The sequence below is a fragment of the Bombus impatiens genome, unplaced genomic scaffold (assembly GCF_000188095.3).
Source record: "Bombus impatiens unplaced genomic scaffold, BIMP_2.2 scf_0248, whole genome shotgun sequence".
Classification (NCBI taxonomy): Eukaryota; Metazoa; Arthropoda; class Insecta; order Hymenoptera; family Apidae; genus Bombus; species Bombus impatiens.
Genome location: NT_176667.1, coordinates 1,779,293 through 1,792,979, shown reverse-complemented (window position 1 = coordinate 1,792,979; position 13,687 = coordinate 1,779,293). Strand labels below are relative to the sequence as shown.

Here is a 13,687-nt window from a genome sequence, read left to right as displayed (position 1 = left end):
CGTGGATTAGTATAGTCCTGAAAAAATTCATTTGCACGTATCTTCTTCGCAGCGCTTGAAAAGCGTGTCGTTACTTCTTTATTCACGACATATGTATGTCCATATAAAAACAACATAATAATAACCGACCTCCTCCTTTCTTTCTCCTTCGTGTTTATACCTTAGGTAATGCTTCATGCGGATTTTATATACCACTAAAAGGTTCGTAAGACACGTACGAGAACTTTTTCGCCAGTTTCGTGTTTAAGATATGGAAATTGCTTTAATCCCTCTAAGCGATCCACACTTTTTACATCCTTCTTTAATAAAGTCCTTTTAAAAATGTCATTGTCCATAACGAGTTTTATATTTACGCAAGATTTGCATTTCTTTTAGATCCGTTCAATCTGCGTAAATATATGATAATTTATAGAAAGTTTGTAAATAGCAAAGAACAAACGTGCATTTTAATATAAATACACTTTTGATCTGTTTCAGAAGAAAATCATGGATCTAAGAAGACCGAGGTACATTTTAATCTTCCACGATGGTTCAGCGTAATATTCTTCGAAAATGGTAAGTGAATCGATCAACTTTTTCATTATCCACACTTGCTGCACTTGATTGCACTAAATTCGATTAAATTCAACGTTATATTAGACAGGAACAATCAAAACCGGTGCAATACCCTATACGCAAGGTTCGGAACAATATTGATTTTTAATAATTGATTGTTGCTTTAGTTAAACATTTATTTACAAATATATCTCCGATTCGAGTCAGCTGTGATTTTGTTCGTTTATCGCTTGGAATATCTTTTGAAAATTTTCCAATTATGCCTACATGCATCGTATTATTTTCACATCGATTTACGATTTGTTTTTCACAATCATTTTTCATCGTAATTATCCCTTTACAATAAGAACCATATTCAATATTATATTCAAGGGTTATTTGATTATAGTTATACGTTTTTGTAACTAACATATTGTTGATATATCTCTATTAAATTAAGTTGTTGAACAAATGAATCTATTTTGCATGTTGAAAATAACAGGAATAGTATGAAATACACTGTCGAGTCAAATTCGATGTAGGATCGCTAACTCTTTTCGGCTAATAAATTCTATTTAGAGTCAATGATTTACTTGATGTTTATATTGTAAAACTATAATGTAAAGCCTCGCTCCTTAAAATTATGTATACTCTCCGCGTGTATATATTCGGTTCAGTATTCCTTTCAACAATTTTTTCAATTTTCTCCTTTTGTCAGACCTATAGGATATGCGACTAAACGTTTCATAGAGAAATGATTTAGACACGAAAGAGTTGACAGGGATTAAACATAATCGTGATTACACGCTGGATCTTTAAATTCCCATCGTATCCGTAATCATCATAGTAAATCTTCCGATCGACGTTTACGATTTGCTATTCATTACTTCGCGTCGTAGATTCACGATACAGCTGCTTTGATTAAACGTCAAATTACCTTGATTGCGGCATAAATTGAGACATTAGAATCGGCGATTAATCAGGATGACTTGGTCGACGCGTTTTCCCGTAGTTTCCATCCCCGCGACTTCGATTTCCTCGCCAGATAGAAACAACACGCTAGTAACTTCGCGAAGCCTGTCATTATGATTTCTTCGTTGTTAAATCTTTGAAAGTTTCGCCTAGCGTTTCGTTCGAGTAACTTGAAATACCATAGTATCCTGTGTTAATTAAACGTTGAATTAAATCCAGTTTTTCCATTACTTGCATAGGGCTCGTTATTTAAATTGATTTTAATTAATACAATTATTATAAAACTGACTCGTTTATTCTGCTCTATCGGAGCCTTTTCAGAGAGCACAAAGAAGACTGTACCATAGTTTTACAGATGCTTTAATAACTTTTAATCATTTCTTTCTTTTCCTATTCTCTATTCATCTTTCTATATTCCCCGTTATCTCGCTTTTTTAACGCCAAATTAATTTAACGTCACGTGATATGGAAGTTTTATATATATTTAGGTACCGATCTGTAGTATATACCTGAATATATTATAGGAGATGATGAAAATAATTGATTTTGTGCACTTGTGTTTCTGAGTCAATAAAAGTCAGTACTAATTTTATTAGAAACGCTTGCACGTTCTCATTAATTTATTCATTGCGAAGGTAAAGTATTATCATTCTGATAGGTTTGATAGTTTCAATGTTAGTATCGAAAATCACTTATTTCTGGATTTTTATGTTTCGATCTTTAGATTTTAGTAGATAAAATGATTTGTGACAGGACAAAACGGAGAATATCCTAACGAACTACAACTTTTTTTTCCTTTAAAAAGGAAGCGAAACTTTGATTGCGAAAGATTAAACGAGGAACAGAGCGCTCTATTTAAATCGTGAAAATGATTCTTTTATCAAAATATATAAAAAATACATTAAAAAAAGAAACGTTTGACGATATTTCATTCCAGGAAATGCGACAAACGCAAACGTTATCGGTGCGCTCAGCAGATTTCTAAAAGTCCATATGACGCTCCCGATCTATTGCCCTTAACATGCCATTAAAGTCGGACGTGATTTCCATTTCGATGCAAATCGCGTAATTACAGCCGATGATGAATGACGACGACAGAGTATCGAGCCGTGGCAACGAGCCGAAGCGTTCCAATGGCCAGGAGCCGCTTATAATTCTCGAAAGGGGACAAAACGAATAACGATCACGATTGTCCTTAACACACTTTCGCGTACACCTTTTTATTTATTCTTCTATCGCGTTCCGTCACGATTAAACCCTCCACTCGGTTTCTTCACCTTTAAGTTTTTCATTAATCTTCCTCCGCTGGCTCTCGCCGCTCTCGATCCACCACTGATCCACATATTTCCCGATTACGACGATGAACGCGGGTTTTGTTCCATCGTACACCTACATAGATACACGTTGTTCCACGATTTTCACTCTGACACACGCTGCTAGACGATAATTAGAACCAGAGTTCGATTACGTCGCAATTCCGAATAAATTCCACGGGAACTATGATCGTAACTTCGATCTTTTCCGTTAGGGTTTGTGTGTCAGGCGTAATTCACGACGTGACAGTGACTGTTATGGTGTTTTTCAAAGAAATTTAGAATCGATCTTCAATAACGGTTTTAGGATATTCTTTTAAGCCTCTTTCTAGTTCTCATATTTTTCCCCATCAGATTGTACTATTAGATATGGTTTATGATACGACAGTGACGTGCTATTTCTGACAGTTACAATTTAGGATTTATCAGTAAAGGTATCAGGATAATTTTTTCTTTAAAGTTCTAAGGTTTTAAGCAATTTTAAGGCAGAGTTCCTTTAAAAGTTTGAGACATTTTAATAAAATGGCCGTTAATTTCGGGGGATCATAAACTTCGATCGCTGTCAAAGAAACCGCGTTAACAATTCCGATCGTTTGATATTCTTTTTCAGATATCGTTGTAACGAATCCGCGCGAATATTCTGTAATATAATATTTATAAAAGATGTCTATAATTGTGCCTATAATATTAGATAACAGAACTCTAGGATATAAATTAGTCGAAACAAATTGCAGATAGAATGCGTTAACGCAATGTTGGCACTTACTGTGTTAAAAAAGAGAAAGGGAAAGAGAAAAACATAAAAAGAAGACAGAGCAGAGTAAAATTTGCTGGCCAGCATAATCCGTGGACGGATGAATCCGGCGAATTTCAATTCTCCACTTTTATCAGCGCGTTTCACGTACGATGCAGAGGGCAATCCAGCGACCACCTGTGTACGCTGCTGGTGCAGCGGGTCATCCGATGTCGACTACCAATACGGACTGTCAAAACAGGAGGGTCGTGCTCGCCCCGAGGCTTCGAACCCCAATTACGGCTAATCAGTTTCGTCGATGACATCTTTGAGCCGTGCACGGCTTTAATTAGGAACACGGATGTCGCTTTTTGTCCTTGATTATTGGGATCGACGAATCGGTACGAGCCTGTCCTGCAAGATATACGTGAAATCTCTACGAGCAACGATTTCGCGAATCTACAGGGAATTTTGAATCTATAGAGGTGCAATTCGCCCATAATCTCGTCCACCGGACTTGTGCTTATTTTGAACAAAATAATTGCTAGAATTTAAATAGATCTTATTAACTTCTGAATTGATTCTGTTGTTTATTAATTAGAATACTGCCGCTTTTTTTTTTACAAATTTATATTTTCGATGACACAACACGGAAGATAGAAGCTTGGTTGAAAATTATTTTCCCTTCTTATTAAGTATTCTGAAAAGCACTGCACTTTGGATATTTTATGTATATCTTCATACTACGCGCACTCTGTATAATTTTGCAATTTCCTGTAAATGGGATAAAAATCCGTAATCGATCCATAAACTACTCAGTTGCATTAGAATATGCGCGATTTTATGCTATGAAACGATCCATATTGTGAAACGAAGTTGGCGTTTGCGTCAAATGTTAATATTTACGTAATGTCAAAGGTACGGATATTCTACACTCTGCTTCAAGTAGGCAAGTATCCGGTGACTTATGAACATGGCAGTATACATACGTCGAGAATATCTCGATGGGTGTAAACGTTTATTCGATAATAATTGTCCAGACATAGTTCGATTGTGTAGATTCCCTATGCAAATGAGCCGTTTTGCATGAACGTTTTGGGAGCCACTTGAATACGATTGCGGCTACCCCGATCTACCGATACGCGGCTTTACAAGTTTGTTATAAACGCAGTATTCGTTATTTGCTGCCTCGTCCCGTTACAGAGTACTGAGATTAATTTTAGATTATCTTGATTATTTATCGTGTATTTCTGTTTTATTCGGTCGATAGAAGTGGTAAAAAATTCGAGTTTAATGTATTAGGTGCAGGAAGAAATTCTGTGCTTTTGGTTTAATATTTTATAGTATAATTTTGCAATTTAGAATAAGCCATTTGAGTTAAAATTTTATATGCCTTATTAGGTTTTGTGATAAATAATTGCAATGATATTTAATAATATTTAACGAAGTCATATAATGACGTAACGAACTTAATTCTATGAAAATGAATAGACAAACAGGATTAACGTTAAAAATGTTTAGAATATAAAAATGGATCGTGAAATAGTTTATTTCCTACATGTAATAGTTGGTGTGCAGTGCTACGTAAAACGTCAAACCTGAATTATTCAAACTACATCAGCTGAAAGTTTTAGATGATCCTCATTTCAGAAATATTTTCCACTTTCATTAAAGTTCTAGAGTAAAAGTGCATTGTGAAATATTTAACAGCAATATTTGCTTCGCTAAACAGCGATAAACTTTGTTACCGGTCATATTAACATTTCATACCACTATGCTTCGTGTTTTCACTAACATTTCCTTTTAAAATTATGATATCAGGTATCCTAGTTTAGAAACAACTATATAAAACTAAATACTATATATAATAACTATATACAATTAAAAAGAAACAACTATATAATACAATAAACGTATAATTAAATAAAAATTTCACATATTGTATATTTAGTTATAATGAATTTTATATGTATGTATGTAAATTCCAATCGCCCTAAAATCATTAAACATACGAGAAAAAGAGATGGATAAAAAGTTAAAATATGAAATTATGTCACAAAATTCTTCAAAGTATATCACACGCCTTCAAGATTGAATAATACTACCAATTGTACAATCCACGATTGAAATTCCATCGAAAAATCATTGAGAAATATTATTCAATGAAATCGAATAATAAATCAATAAAAGTATGACAAATTTTCTATATCTGATCGCACTAAGAACGCTTCAAATTCGAACCCCTGAAACAAATATGATTGCACATAATCCAGGTTCCAGGAGTTAAATTTTGTAAATGTCTATATATATTTTCCACCATTTACTTTCCACCATTACGAACATGATCGAAGCTTGGACGAAAAATTATTTATCTCATTATCATTAGCAATATTATTGAAACTATAGGACAACATCAGGTTTGAGTATTTCATTGCATTAAGCACATCTCGAAACCTATTCTCTTGGAAGAAATATGGTTACGTACAACACAAGTTCATCAAGTTTAAACAAATTTCTCATAAAGAAACTTTTAACTTCTCGGTATCCTCATGAAGCGTACAAATTCACGCCCAAATAACCTGCAACCCATTTTTACCTGCAAATAACCATCGAGCAATATGGTTAGACGTAATCGAAATCGGATATTCCTCGACAAACCACACCGTTGGTCGTAATCGATACGATCTAATGAATCGTGAAATCGTCATAATCGAGACGATGGTTGATGAAACGAAGCTGTGGAAAGTATTCGTAAGTCGATACCACTAAACCTTAGGGTAGTTAATCGAACGCGGCGATGTTTGTAGGGGTGATTTCGTGGCCGCGTAAACAAGAACTTTCTCACCCTCGTTCGAGCAGGCACGCGAACATGATATCGAGAGTCTAGCATCGAGTGCCAGTCGCGAAGAAAAATGTTTCGTTAAACTCGTCGTTCCAGCCAGGTGTAAAGGTTTAGATATATAACTTTGGAACGAGCTTACAACATTAAGTCACCGATTATATAATATATTTGTCCGTTTGGTTGAATCGTACAAATTCTTTGCCACGTCGAAGGAAATTCAATTGCAGGGTTTTTCATTCGATCTCTTTGAATCGCGTCGTTTCAGCCTTTCAGAGACGTTAAAATGGAAAGGTTCCTTTGGCCGACACCTTGGTGTCATTTAATTCTCTCGAAGCACGGTGAAAGGAAAATTCTTAGCATCTCGTGAATGTACAAAAGAAACGTCGAGCTTCCGCTACCGGTTAACGCGAGGAAAAAGAGAGGACGAAGAAAATATGGCGAACGAAGAAGCACGTTCAGTCCCTCGAACGCTTAACGTCGTTGATTAACATCCAAATGAAAGCCTTCAATTCTGAAACCGCGGCGGAAGCCGTTACATAACGAGCTTTAAGATGCGCAGGAGCGAAGTTCATTGAAATGCTGATGATCTTCAGCCATCCGACGCGTTCGGAAAGCTAAACGGCGACGAAACTTGCAGAAGTCAAAGAGCGCTCAGGGACGCCATGATTAATTATAGACGAACGCGTCGAGGTTGGCTTTATGGTATTCGAATCTCCAAGTGCCGAAGAACAAATCCGATGATCGAAAGGAAGGGCAAGTTCGAGCAAGCTTCCCTTATCTCCTTATCGTTCTTTTAAGAGAAGTCAGCTGGTTCTTATCGTGCAAAAATCTGTGGAAACCGGCTAGTCTTCCGGTTGCAGCTCAAGAAAGATTCCAAGACTTTCATTCGGAACTGAAGAAGTTTCCGCGAACTCCTATAAATTTTGATGCCTCCCTCAGATGGGCCGAACTATTCTTGCTGCTCTTACCGCGAAACTCTCCCAAGATTACTCTCCTTTTTTGTCGCTGTTTCGCGGTATGATTCGGCTCGTTCGTTGAACGAGCAAGAGCGAAACTTTGAGCCGGAATATTACGAGGAATATCACGTCGAACTGTATGTCGGGGTTCTCTCTTATAGAACTTACCAGGCCACGTTTCGTACGCCAGCGAGCCGATCGATTTTCGTTATGAGGGTTGATTCACGTGCTCGCCCTAGCGACATAGGGCGGGAATCCACGACGTTTAAAGCTGAACAACAGAGCATAATCCAAAACGATGTACGCCACGACGAATCAGAAGGACAGGCTCGATTCTCGAACGTGTTTCAATGGGCTCATCGTGGAACCTGTTGGATGTACACCTGAACAACGTTTTCACTGGATCACAACTCTGACGCTGCTTGCGTTTAACACTTCACTGAAAAACTGTCGTAACTCGGCCTTTCTCTATCACTGAAAACACACAAGACTTTTCTCATTCGACGGAAAACGATTCCATCCACATGGAGCGCGACTGCATTTTATCTTCTCGACAAACGCCAACACCTTTTTTTCCACGAAATCCTTACTACGGATCGACCGCTAATTAACGAGTCGATCCAGCGAGCCCGTTATCTATAAATATACCGGTTGATTATACCGTTGTTTCGCTTGGATTCATCCATTCATCACCTGTCATTTATCTTTACCCTCGGTTCGACGCACTGATCGACGTTGGGATCGAGACACGAACACAAAGATACGTACTCTCGCGATCACAACGATTCTCCACCGAATAGACGGCTCTCGCGTATAAAAGGCAAAACTCCACCGATTAATTACGTCTCGAGAGCAAATCCACGTGACAGTGTTTTCCACGAGCAACGTTGCACTATCGAAAGAACTCGAGGATCCCCTCTGCTTCGTGACCCTTCGATAATCTCTTCTCCTCCGGTATACTCGCTTGCGAGATCGTGAACGTAAACCTTCCACCGCCCAAACGAGATTCACTTTAGACCTAGCTGTAGTTGGTGAACACCTCTCTCGCCCCCGTTTACACCCCACTCCGCGTATGTCCGCGCCCGTAGTAACTTCTACAGCGATAGGAATCGACGTCCTTCTCACAAGGACGTTCTTAGAGGAGAGTCGATCGACCGTGCCACATGGACACCTAACCTCAAATTTCGAGGACAGGCTAGCGCTGCCTCGTGTGTCGCACGAAGACTCGCCGCGCTCGACCACGTGTTCCACAGAGAAAGGATCGTACACGTCCGCCACCTGCGATCCTTCCTTGCCAAGTGTTACGGGTGGCCGCGATATGACTGAGCTGTTCGCGTGCACGCGTCGCTTCGACGAACTGCAGCGACCCGGAATTTGCCCCTCGTCCTCGACACTGAACCGAACGGAACACCACCAGCACACGGTCCCCTTGTCTCGTAGCGCGCGCGCACCACAACGTTCAATGATACGACCGACCACTGATACGACGGCCCGAGAGGATACGGAGCTTCATTCAGGACAGGAAAGTTCGCGACGGGACCCCCAGCGAACTCGACGCAGCGTCGCTCGTTCCGGAACGAACGACGCCCTGTTGTCGTCGCGGCACGGGGTGAACGCACGACTTTGCGGATGACGATCCGCGCCCTCCACCACCCAGAAACTACCTTCCGCCGCTACCGCCACTACCGCCACCACCGTCTCCACCTCCACTGCCGTCACCCACCACCACCACCGTCGCCATCCACCTCCACTGCTTCTACAACCACCTCCACTTCCTTCACTAATACCACCCAACGGATTCACCATACAACCTTACCAACTCTCCCTATGTGTATGTTGAGAATATTACCAATACCCGTAGCCCTCGTTGCGAAATCCTGCTCTACTGCTACCGCTACCGACCGAGTAGCTGCTATCCAGCTTGAGCGTAGCAACATCAACACGCTGATATTAACGTTAATGTTCTGTATCGTCTTTCTCTCTCTCTCTCTCTCTCTCTCTCTCTCTCTCTCTCTCTCTCTCTCTCTCTCTCTCTCTCTCTCTCTCTCTCTCTCTCTCTCTCTCTCTGTACCCCTGACCGTATACATACACGCGTGTGCGTGAACGGGGTTACAAGATAACAGGGTTGTGAGATTATGTAGCGAAACAGTGGTACAACTGCACGCAGGGTTGTTTAAATTTGCTATCCGTCACCCGTGAAGCTTCGCTGTTGTTGCCCCGTCAACGGGGGTGACTGATGAACGACCCGTGAGGCTAGGACCTCCGCCTCTGAAAATTCTATTACACTTGTATCACAGATCTGTTGCCAGCCTAACAACGGGAAGGTTGTTTCCTGAACTACTTCTGTCACGTTTGTCATTGCTGGGACCAGTTATTTTTTTGCTCTTTCAACGACTCCTGATAAGATCTATCTTAACCAAACCCTTTCCTGTATCTTACATAGAGATCCTACAAACACCAACTCGCTGGCTAGTCCTACGAGACCGCGGTATACCTACCGTGCACCGTTCAAACGTGGTTTACACCCACACTCGTGCTCGAGTTTCTATACGCCCCACCAGCTCGATATCGACACCTACAACGGCGTAGATCCAACGAACACACGGAGAAGCTCTCTCTCTCTCTCTCTCTCTCTCTCTCTCTCTCTCTCTCTCGCTCTCCCTCTCTCTCTCTCTCTCTCTCTCTCTGCCTGTAAAAAGCAGATCCTGCCGTACGAAATTCTCAGCCAGTGGTTCTCCTCGCGCAGGTCAGAGAATTCCCGTGACGGTTGACAAGAATCGTCGACAAGGGGCGGTGGTGGTGCAGAGAGAAGAGAGGCTGGTCCACGGGTATCCTACTCGCTCCCTTGGTGGTTCTCCTGGTGTGTTTACGGGGCGTCTCGACGCAGGCGCCACCACGGGGTTGGGTGGTCACGCTTGGAAGTAGCAACGTCGATCGAATCCCCAATTGGGTGGGAGATGTGGGCACCTGAGGGATGTCGGGGTGGCGGGAGGTTTCGTCTCGAGGTTAGGGGAAAACGGCGAACCCTCCGCACACAACGGTAGACCAACCTATACGGGACTCCGATAACATCGCCGCGACGCGGTTACGCGCGTCTTTGTGAATGGAGACAATGCGGAACGTGGCAATCCGACGCGAGAGAAGGTCGCGACTTTCGTCTTTTCAGAGATATTCGGTTTGGTCATACCGATGACCCACTTCGAACGCTTAGTTCCCCCGTTTCGATTAAACGGACCTTCTCTCCGTGACGTGGATGATAGCTTGTTTCTTGCTTCGTTAATGTCGCTGTGCTGCTGGATATTGGTAATTTCACAATTGGATCGATCAGTGTGGTCATTGCGAATGATCGATCGTTGTCGGTCGATGGGATTTTAATTAACTTTCTTTTCGTTGGTTTTGCCAGTCCCGATTTCTACTTGAATAGGCTTAATTTGATGGTTTTTAGAGCTACTTTTATTCTTCTATTCCGTCATATCGAGAAAATAGGTGGAGAAATATATTCAAACGCGATTTAGTGTAAAGGATGATGTCAAATTTAATAAAAGTTGTGGAGCATAGTCTTCTCAGTTTACTATGAAAATCTATAAAAATCGCCATGCGCAATTTCTATATCGAACATGTTTAACTTGGTGACTTTTTGACGTGATTTTTGTTTCCTGTGTGCAACATCATCTATAATCCTGCAGCAAGGTAGGGAAATATCAGGATCAAAATATTTTCATATAAAGTATTTTTATATAAAGGATGATGGAATTTTAATATAAATTATAGAGCATAATCCTATCGGTTTAAGTTGCTGAGGAAATCGATGTACCTATTTGGGTATTGTAAACGTCATATTGATTGATGAAACCTATACGAAGATCCCATAGGAGCAGCTTATGAATCTTCAGCATGATCCTATTACATTAGTTACTGTAACTTTGGTAGTGTGTTAACTGACAAAATTAAAGCGAAATAAGGCAAAGTTTACGTCGTTAACTTCTTTTTAAACAATCGTTGTTTCCATACATATTCCATAAATTCTCTCGCATCTTGACTGAATTAATAATTAAATGTTTTTTTATTCAACTAAATTTACTTTAATTTTTTCAAACGATTGTTCGTAGTAATCAAAATTTCATATGCTCCTGCAAATGCAATTGGAATGCTAGAACAAGCACAAAGTACAATAGAGGCGACGCATTCGTTGTATAATGCATGTAAAAATAAGAAAGCTGTCACGCCTCCTGGTTCGATCGCATTGGCTCGTTCTTTGAAAAGGACAACGATTCCATACTCCCGTTACGTAAATGTTTGCACGAAAATATTTCTTCTATTTACAAATCGAAAAAGATTTACAAAATAATAGATTTTACAAAAGAAAAAAATAATAATAATGCATCTGAGTTAAGAAACAAATAACGTCGAGGAATACACTGCCCTATCATGTGTCCAGTGTTGGTAAAAAAAAAACACTCTGATAGAGAAGAACAAAGTTATGAACAAAGAAACGAGGCAACAGTTAAAAGAGTATTACGATGGAAATGTGCAATTCCACGAACGTTCACGCAACTTCGAGCAACGACAAAGGTTGCATTTCGCATCGGGGGCCGGTTTGAAATCGCTGGCACCACTTTAGGATCGATCAAAAAAAAATTTGGACGAGCGCTCGACGAGGATAACTGTAACGAACATTCATGCTCGATAAAGAACCGACGAGAAGAGAATGTCGACGGATTGATGAATTAATAAAAAAAAAAAAACAACAAAGGGAAAGAAAGAGGAGGAAAAAAAAGAAATAGGAGGAAGAGAAATGCAGCAGTCGGACCCGTGACGGAGCGAATCAAGCTCTGAGATCGCGTTTCTCTTTGTTTATTCGTTCTTTATCTATTCATTCAGCCGCTCTTTTCAGGTTTGCCTACTAATGGAAGAGCAGTTGAGAGTGTGTCAGTGAAACAGGTCGATGTTCTGTCCGACGGGCCTGAATTGAATCCATAGTTCGTCGTAATAATAAAAAGAAAACGAAGAAAAAGCGAGGGAAAAAAGATGGGATTCCATTTGCTTGGCAACTCGTACGACTAATAGAAGAAGAAATCATTTCCACAATATGATCTGTATGCCAAGTTTCGCGTGTTTGTCTGAACCGTGGTTATGATCCATCATTCTCTTCGATCTGGTTTATCTTTCCTTGAACCCCATTATACCACCATGATCGAGTTCCTAACATATTTTCCGGGGTAATAGGCGATCGGTGCAACCCTTGAAAATGCTCGGTGTTTGACGAGGGTATTATATCAAAGTTTCACGCCAATAGGAGGCTGATAGTTTTTTGATGGAAACTTGGTCTCCTGTTATCGAGATGATATTTTGTAGAGATGAGTCGAGATATTTGTTATGGTCTTATCAATTCGACGTTTTGGCAAAATTTTCCGAATCTTTATGCATTTGTGGAATATTTTTCTGGGTAAAAACATACAAAATGGACATAGTGCGCAAGAACATAGAAAATATCTAAAGTAATGTACTTGTTATAATATTTAGAACTGAAGCAGTTGTACAGTTATAGTTGCATTGTACAATTATGTAATTATCCAAGTTTTATACATTTATATATTTTATACTTGTATCTACATAAGTATTATATTTTTTTATGATAGAAAGTGTTTTAAAATTGAAGCATTGGGAACAGAAATCTAAAATTCAAAATTATTCAACAACGAAGTTGAAATTTCATGAGGATAGTGCAGGCTTTAATATGTAGATTATTGATACAGTATCGCTGCATGACGATGACCCTGTCAATTATAACACAATGCGCTCGAGAAGCGTACTTGTATTATAATAAATCATACTTGATCACAGCTCGTTAAAGTACATTTCCATTAGAGTGCATTCAGTTGTAGAACACGTACTGTGTTGAATAGACTTGATTATTGTGAGCTATAGTGATAGTATTTAAATACAATTCTGGTGGAAATTACATTTACAAAACATTCCAATGCTTAGTACATTACTTAATTCGGTACTCGCTCTACCGCAATATCAACTCAAAACAATATGTACGTATGTTCCTCATTTCGATTTAGAGAATTAAAATGAGCTATCCGTGATTATGTATCACGCCCAACTACAATTAATCATTGAAATCCATGAGATTTCAGAGTAACTTTATATACAACAGTGTCAACCGAGAAATTTACATAAGTGCCAGTACATAATAAATACGCTGAAAATACAAATAAAGTAACATACAAGAGCCTCTGTGCAATTTATTGAATTTCAATTACAAGCAATAACAAACGACCTTCAATTATTATATATAATATGATAATCATGATTATACGACATATAATTA

At 39.5% G+C, this 13,687-nt stretch overlaps 1 protein-coding gene across 1 annotated transcript in view; it reads right to left on the bottom strand.

The window, feature by feature from the left end:
• Positions 1 to 8,979, bottom strand: part of LOC105680592 — a 297,589-nt gene extending 288,610 nt beyond the window's left edge. The window contains exon 1 of the mRNA XM_024366832.2: positions 7,519 to 8,979. The gene's annotated coding sequence lies outside the window, so the exon portion shown is untranslated. The remainder of the gene's footprint in view (positions 1 to 7,518) is intronic.
• Between the last annotated feature and the right edge of the window lie 4,708 nt (positions 8,980 to 13,687).